The following is a 9,317-nucleotide window of genomic DNA, read 5'->3' on the forward strand; positions in this document are numbered from 1 at the left end:
CACTCATATCTGCTGTTACTTAAAGAGAGGGTACAGAACAGCTGATGATCTTCTGAGCAGTCTTCATAATTCCCTGGAGTATTTTCCTCTCTGCAGCTGGAACACCATACACAGCATCACAGGATGCTCTCCATAGAGCAGCAATAAAAGCATACCAGCAGGTTTTGGGGTGTGTCATTTTTACTCAGGATTCTCAGAAATTAAAGTCTCTGCTGGGCTTTCTTCACCAGCTCTGCTGTGTTCACATTAATACAGAGTGGCTGCCGGATATCCATTTGCTTCTGCACAACGAGCTCCTTGGTCTCAGTTGTGATCAAGAGCAGTTTGCTCTCTGTGCACCACCCTTTGTTTACAGTCCGTCAGGAAGTCCTTTATCCAGATACAGGTGGAACATTGGAGTCCCAGGGCTAACAGTTTACTCACCACACTGTAAGGGAGGATGGTGTTGAAAGCAGAGCCAAAGTCTATGAAGAGGAGATACTGACCAATGAATCATTTAAGCTTAAAAAAAGGCACCTAACTCAAGGGATGAGCCAGTTTTATGTCTTCAACAAAACAAAACAACTCAATAGAATAATATTCAAATTCAAAAATTCAAATACAATTTTAATTTTATTTGAATATATAATATATAACTTTATTGAATAATAAAGAACCAATTTTAAACCATCTTTACACATTTTGAATGAGCAGCTTGTCACAAAGACATTATTTCTTCCAATTTCTTTACTTGTATCTTGCTAAAAAAGCTAAAGATAACACAGTTTGTGGAGGAAAAAGGAGGTGTCAGGCTTAAAAACTATAGTCAGTGGATGAACGGTATCTGAAAGTGACGTACTTAAGAAACAGGGAAAAATATCTGACACAGGACCTGAGAGATGCTTAGACCTTTAGCTGATCCATCTACTGTTCCCCGAAGCCTCGTCAGTAATGGTCTACATGGAAAGTGGCTGTCAAGGAGCCATTCTTGAGTTAAGAAAACTGTGAGAAAAGGCTGGTATGCCAAATGAGGAGTGGCATTAAACTTTAGCACAGCACTGTACATTGTGCAGAATATTTGACATTTTTCACAACAACATGTCCCAGAATCTGTAGACGTTCCTTTATATTCTGTCTATACCTCTACCAGTTCATCTTCTTGGCTTGTTCTCTTACACTTTATCATCCTAATGTTTAGTCTGCTTCAAGCCCTCACACGGCTGACCATTTTCTGAGAAGTTTGAACATTTTTTCAAACAGTTTTTGCCATTTTAGATGTCTACCAAACATTTGGTTTCAATTTGGCTTAAAGGGCATACAGCAGCTTTAATATGAGGGTATACACTCCCAAAGGAGAGGAAGAGTTCTGGAAGCCAATTAGTTGAAAACCTGTTTTTTTTATCTTCTGAAATATAATCAAACCAACATCATTGAATAAATGATGTAATTATATTAATAAGGATGTTCATATACACACTGTATGAATATCCATATTTAGATCGTTTTAGGAACAATTTATTGTCAGTGACTGCTTGAAGTGTGGAAACCATGGGCATCCCCTGAGATGATGCTTTACCAGGTCTTTACTACAGCCGTCTTCATTTGTTGTTTATAGCTTAGCTGCCTATCACACAGTTATCCTACTTTGGGACTTTTAAAACTTCTCAATCCAGGTACTTCTGAGCGTCTTTGTTAGACACCGCTTTTCTTTTGTATATCAGCACACAACTTCCAGACAAAGAAAACAGCAACATGAACACAAGCAAACTGCAGAGCAGGCACGTTTTCTGTCCAACTGTACTGTGAAGCACCATCCAATGAATTCCACATCTGGCTGCATGTCAGCAGACAGTAGATTTCCATACAGAATTCATTTAGCTGTTTTGCCCTCTGTCACAAAAAAAAAAGCCATCTCTACCCCGTTTGAGTCTATCGGTGGTCATCATAAAGCCCAACACCCCTCAGTAAAAACGTCACGATACAGTCTCTTTAAATTCTCTCATACAAAGAGTCTTTTTTGGAACAAACAGAGCAAGTAGATGCATCACAAAGATGTGTTCCTTCAATATTTCCTAAAAAGCATGGAGGCTAATCTCCAGCCACCAACTGAAGCTTTGTTTTATTATCAAAGCTAAAAAGCACAGCACCTCCTCTAAAGTATTTACATATTAATGCAATGTTTACCCCTCTGTATACACAATTACAATCCATGGTTAAGTAGCAGCATATCTTTCCATACTTGTGCTCTGATCTTCGTTTTAATCTCCTCAGTGGCTGCCTGTAAAACCGTGGCCATCATCTGGTTAATGTCTCATAAATGATCCAGTGCAAATCATGTAGATTTTTTTGTCAAAATCAATCTCTGTGGATGATTTATGAGCATGTACCCCAGAATGGCAAGCATAGAAGCATGGCTACTTGTCTTCGTTTTAGAGAATTCCAACGGCTCTTGATGGGGCTGCTGCTCAGATACATCCTGGTTGTTTCACTCAGTTAGGAAGGTTCCGAAGTAAAATTCGACTATTCGATTGGAACCCTGGTCCTAGTTACCCATTATGAGACATGTACTGCTTTAATCAGTAATTCCTCAGTATATAGTTTTCCTTTGTTCCTTGTCAGATCCTTCTCATTGTTATTCTGTCATTCGTCACGCCTTGTTCAACATTTAGGTTGTTCCTGTCAGGTTTTTCTCCTAGTGTTTTTGGATTTTTCAGTTTTCTTGATACTTGCCTCAGGAGAATCTTAAGTTTACTTTATAGTAAATTTACTGTTCCACCCTTCTGCCTCAAAATCTTTTCCTGCATTTTCTCTTCTCTTCTCTCCACACATATCTGTGACACTGTCTATAATAAGCCCTCACACTGTAAATCACTTCCAGGTTTCATTTGGTTTTAACACAAGAGAATATATGGTTCTCGTCTTTCATTCATATATTTGTCATATTTAATTAATTTTGAACAGGAGGATTGCATCTGAAATCGTACAGTCTTTAAATCAATTCTGTGGTTCTGCAGTGGAAACCAAAGAATTACATATGACACAAGGCAGTACAGTACATCTTAATCTTCACACTAACACTTATGTATGCTTTAAAGGTTTGACCACTAACTGCAAAGTAACTCACAGAAAGTCACATGTCGGTCCAAAGCCTAATCATATTTATAATTCTCCCTAAAACATTGCTGATCTGCTCTATTTGAACCTAAAACCAGCTGAGAACAAAAAATGCTTTCATAAAGAAAATGTATCATCAGTACTTTTTTGCTCAGATCTGCATTTCCTCTGATTTAGAATCAAATTTGACATGAAAATGTCCATTTGGAGCAACAGGGTGGATCTTTGAAACAATAACAGGCCATCCCTTTTTGGTGATAAAAGGCATTCAATTATTTAGAAAAATCCAGACAGCAACCATTTTGGTTCCAACTTCTGTATCAAGTCTCCCACTTTCCCTCTTCCCTTAACACAAGATAAAGCTTAGCCAAATCATAATGTGCAATACCCATTTATGATGTATTAAAAACCAATCACACAGTATTAGTGCAATTGGCCTTGCTGTAAATTGCCAAGTAACATTATTTTAATTAAGCTCACTGTCATGAGGATGTCTCCATTATTACACAGGATTTTTTTTTTTTAACAGCATGATAGGACTGTTACAGTGTACGTGCAGCTTAGTGAACATTAGTGGACCGTTACATCATCTTAATGAGTCAATGGAAGCTCAGCATGCCAACATTGACAGAAAGTGATGCATGAGTGATTTCAACATGTTCATCCAGAACTTGTAAAATATTTTTTGGTAAGCTTTTTGAATGTGTGTGCAAAGGTCATTTACACAGAAATTTTACAATCTGCATATATCTTCTGTTTTATATAAAATCTGCCATATGTGAAGATGAGCAATCAGCTATTCATCAAAGTCATTAGGGAGAAAAGACAGCTTGCAAGTGGTTCTGTTTATTGGAGTGTATGATATTCTGCAGTCTGATTTAATATTGGAATTGTGGAGCTTGAGTGAAAAGTCTTCTCTATGTGTTAAACTTGGGCTCTTTTACAAACAGTCTAAAAGGCCCAGTCTTGAGAATGGTTGTTCCCAATCTTGATCTATGTAGGTTTAGATAAATCTTCCCAGTGTGCTTTAGAAAACTGTACAGAACACAGCAGCTCATTTGTTAACTGACATAAAAAAAGTCCAAACACATAACTTCAGTCTTTGCATCTCTTCACTGGCTCCCTGTCCCTATCCAGATGTATCCTACAATTGTATTGCCTACTCTCAAAGTATAAATTTCTCTTAGATGTTCCAAAACTGAAATAAAACACAAAGGCGATCAAGCCTTTGTAGTAGCTGCATCAAATCTGCGGAAAGGTTTCTCTTGATATATGCTCTGCTCGGACTGTAGATATATTTATAGCATTGCTTCAGACTCACCTGTACTTTGGTCAGTTTTTTGTTCTTAGAGGGATTATAAATAAATTTGACCTCGACTTTGTTGCCTGTCAAATTACTGCTTGCATCCCTTTTTTTTTTTTAGCATCTTACCTGCTGCTACACAAGGATCATACATCCACACAGAAACCTTTACAGTCCAGAGTGCATTTTATGTTGTTTCACAGATTCTTTCTTTGCTGACCTTCTGAGTATCCAATCCCATGTTTGTAAAATCCATCAGCTGATTCATGACATTCGAAATGTAGTAGACCATTTATACATCAAGAGGGACCATTCAAAAAGCCAGCTCAAAAAGCCAGAATCTGTGATCAATGATTGGGAAGTGTTGGTGCTCCTGATATTGGTGACTCTCACATCTGAGAGAGAAACATTAAAACTGAATGATAAATGCAGGTTTAGGAGCAAGACTGCATGTCATACAGATTACATCTTTTTCAGGGAAGGCCTTGCTTATTTCAGGAATGCAATACACATGTTACAAAAGCCTAGCTCTGAAGAAAAAGATTATGGATTTGAAATTGGTGCAGAGTCCAGACCTGCATGTTGCACACGGAAGACATTATGACCAAAGAAACAAAATGAAACAAAAAAAGGATTGCTCGATTGATCTGACAAATGAGGCTCTGAACTGTTGAATAGCTGTAATATGATATCAGGAAAGTATTTCACTTTCCTGGTTCTGATTTCCCCAGTTACCAAATGCTTACAGGGTGTTGTTAAAAGAAGAGGTGAAACAACATTTTCTTTTTTTAAATTGTTGCTGCTGGCATGAAATTCAAAATTTGCACATTTTTCAATATCTTAATCTTCAACTTTTCTTTTACATGTTTTCTTTCAATTAGTTATAATTGATTAATTTGCAAGTAGTTGTATTCATAAATGTGAATGGGTTATTTAAACAAATGATATCCAGCACTAAAACTACACCATCGTTAAGATAGTCAGATATTCTAAGTCATAATATGTATCCAAGAATTAATGAGCATAAACAGTCCTCTGGCACCACCAGACCTCACATTTCTCCGCAGTCGTCCAAGTCTCAATGTGAGACTGAATGGGGGGGGATATAACCCGGCCAACCAACCAGCAAATACTTAGACAATACAATAAGCATAGTTCACTAATTATGGTTGAAAACTACCCTGATGTGCCTCTCATTGACGTCCACTCTAATTAATAGACTACAATTCTACATTCTAGTCTGCTTTGCTGGGAGGAAAAGCCCTGATAACAGAAACTTGCTGCGTTTGCAGGTCATCTTCAGTCCAGTAATTGGAAAGCAGGTGGCATATGTAGTTGGTTATAAGGATGAGCTGCATCAGCAGTGTCACTACTTCATTTACACTTTTAACTGCATATTTCTGCCCTACTTTTATGTTTGTTTTATACCAAAATTGTCTTTTTGTCCAATTCTCTCCCATTCTTACACAATTTATCGCAACTGCATTGGACTAAACCTGATGGGTTTTCAATCAAAAATTGAAGCTACTGGATGATGATGATGATTTACTGTCAGATAAATCTGAAGCCATTTGACATCTCAACATGCATTTTATCAGCAATTAGGCTTCTCATTCAGTGTCAGAATTGACTGGCACACAAATTAGTATTTCAATCAAATTAAATCTTTAGTTTGATGGTTGCAATATTTAAGGCATGACTGGGATCAGAGACAATGTTATTGATCAGTCTTCACACATTATCATAAGAGGCTGATACCGTAAAGTCCCTGCAATCGATTTGTCACTTAAAGTTTAAAACTGTATCCTTGAATACTTCAGGACATATTTTACTGGGATGTCTGTACAACGGTCAGTTTAAATGACAAAAAGCATGAACTCACAAAGCTCTGCAGAGCTTCAACATTGGTCACAATGGCTGAAGAAAGAGCTCTGTTCACCTTTACAACTTGGAGTCTGTTAGAAAATGTTGTAATCCATGTTCAGAGAGGTGGAGCTGGACCCAAATCCTGGCAGGCCAGAGGCAAACTAATGGTGAAGCAAAGTAGTTTTTAAAATCAAACAAACTAAGGGTGCAGTACAACTGTAAACCAAGAAGAAACAACAAAGACAAGCACAACGAAGCAGCAAGACAGAAGAATCATAGGAAAAGAGACAATAATAAACTGTTAAATGAACCGGGAAGGGTTGAGTGACAACAGGTGGGTGAGTAATTAACAGGTGTGAGACCGGTGTGAATAGAGACCGAGGGACAAGACCAAGACAACTGAGGACATCTAGGGGACAATAATGACAAGAACAGAGTGAAACTAAAAAAAAAAAACAACAGACTGAAAACAACTAGAATTTAAGCATAACACAAACAGAATGCAAATTTTAACAACAGAATCTAAAAATGACGACAGAAAACTAAAACAGAATACACAAGGAATAAAAATGCCAAACAAGCTATAGATTATTATTGGTTTGGTTGAAGGACATTCCTGTCAGTTTTCATGGTATCCCACAGCTTTTAAGACATCTTCCAAATCTATTTTGCCTTTCAACTTTTTATTTATCTGAGTATTCCTAAACCATTTCACAAGCCATCTTCCTTCTGTTTTTAACTATGTTCTATGTCCTCAGTCACAGATTGTTTCTGATATGGAAATGATTTAATTTTATTTGTGTGAAATCATTTAAAAGTACCATGTTTTCACACTATTGAATCCTCTTGAAAGATCGCTAAGTTTTTCAAATCCACACGAGCTTTCAGTGTTTCCTTACTTTCATCTGTCCGTGTTCTTTTACGAGCCTCCACTGATTATTCTTTATTCCCAGTGTCAGAACCGAAGGGGACATTTGTCCCATTCAAGTAGATTGAGTCTCATGTGACCTGTTTTGCCTGGAATAACAAGTCTTTTCAGCTCTCCTTCCCAGCAGGGTATTGAAGATGGCCTAAATATGTTGATATTAAGTCACAGATTTCCTGCTGACAGTGCTCTTTCGCACCTGGGGCTCCTGTGCAGTGTGAGTGGTCCCATGATCTCGTTCAAGCACTTATAACATCTGAAATTACTGGCCTGGTTTACAACTGTTAGATCAGCTATGTTAATATGTTTGTGATCTTAGCTTTAATGGCCCGTCCATCCATTTTTTTTATAACCATTGTGGGAGGAAGCCCGAGTACTCAGACTGCATGCTTGCATGGGAAGAACATCCAAACTCTATACAGAAAAGTTGGGATTTGAACCAGGAACCTTCTTGCAGAGGTTGACAGTGCTATCCACCTCACCACCATGCAGTTTAATTGCAAGTGTGTTTGAGCAAATCAGTTCCTAAAATCACATTATCTTTTTAATAATTACAACCAGTACATATATCCAAAAAGACTATGAAGGCCAAACCATTACAAAACATGAGTAAATAGAACATCCATTATATAGGCTCTGCTTTTAATTGCCTATAAACACTGATGTGTAAACTATGTGAAGAAAAGTTCAACAATCCTTCATTGCCATCTAGTGTTGAACAGGGGAAATTGCAGAAAAGGCTCATCGTGAAGGGGAGCAATAACAACTAACAATGAAGAAAATCCCTGTTTGTGCATTTGTATGATGAAGATCAGTGCATTTGCTTAACCAGAAATGATTTTAGGTCAAGTGGCTATTTGTGACAGCAAACAGGAAACTATAAAACTTTTACAGTTTTTGTTTTCAATATTGATATTTAGGAGCAGAGAAAGACATCTGTTCGACATGTTGATTTTATGTGATGTGACACATTAATAAGTGAAGCATTGAATCCTGAGTCATAACAAGGAGTAATGTAACTTTTACAGATAATTTTGTGCCTCAACTTAAAATAGAATATTTCCGGAATTTCAATAACATACTATAAACACATCCCCATAGTTTAAATGGGATTTCATTATGATGGCGTGATCATTTGTATTTATGGAACATGAATGTGTCTTTGTCTGTGTAATTGTGTACAGGCAAGGCTCTGTGTCCCACTGAGAGCCTGAATAGAAACCATTTTCTCCTCCAGTGTTCTCCGCCTGTTCCCCTCCTCCTCTCCTGCTCTCTCTGATCCCGTTCTCTGTTCCCTTTTCTTTTCTCCTCATCTCAACATCATGGTTGTTACATAACTCTAGGAAAACCAATACTCTGCCCATGTCTGATGCTGTCCAACACAGAAGGAATTCATTTTAAAAACAACAACTTTCTTGGTCCAAGCTCAGCTTTAATATATATTTAGAAACGCTTCATCTTTATATCATCTTTCGGATTTTCTAGTAGTATACATTTTTGCTTTATCTTTTTCACCTTTTCTATTAGTTTATTTTCCTTTTTTTTATTTAGTCACCATGACTACAAAGTTTCTTTGCTTGCTAAATATCCTAGCTAATTTACTGTTTACTGCAAACAGAAATGCATCATGTTTTGTGGCTCTGATCATTTTAATTAGGAAAACCTATTAGATGCAAGCAAATATTCATAAAAAAATATTGAAAAACTTTACCAAATACACAAATACTTGAAAACATGCTCTTTAAATAACCTCTGTGGTTGTTCTTGAGATAATGTCAATGTACATCATGTTGACAGTATTTCAGTGTTGGCGTCATGCCCCTGTTCTTTTCTAAGCAGGCTGCAAGCTGTATCAAACATATCAGTAACCGTAAAGCTGCAATATTGATGATAGAGATTATACACTAGCTGACGTCTTAGAAATATCACATGAAATTAACCCCAGCTATCCAAAAGCAATGTTAAACCACAAGATAAGTTATCTAAAATGAGGTTAAACTACTGTGCAAATAACTTAAAGAAGTTCATGATCAACCTCGTGTTTTCCTTTGTAGCGTTAGAGCTTAAATCAAACATCCCAATGAGAATTAACCTGAACATGACGATGTAAAATTTTAAGTTTAATGCAAT

This window comes from Odontesthes bonariensis, chromosome 10 (assembly GCF_027942865.1).
Source record: "Odontesthes bonariensis isolate fOdoBon6 chromosome 10, fOdoBon6.hap1, whole genome shotgun sequence".
Taxonomy (NCBI): domain Eukaryota; kingdom Metazoa; phylum Chordata; class Actinopteri; order Atheriniformes; family Atherinopsidae; genus Odontesthes; species Odontesthes bonariensis.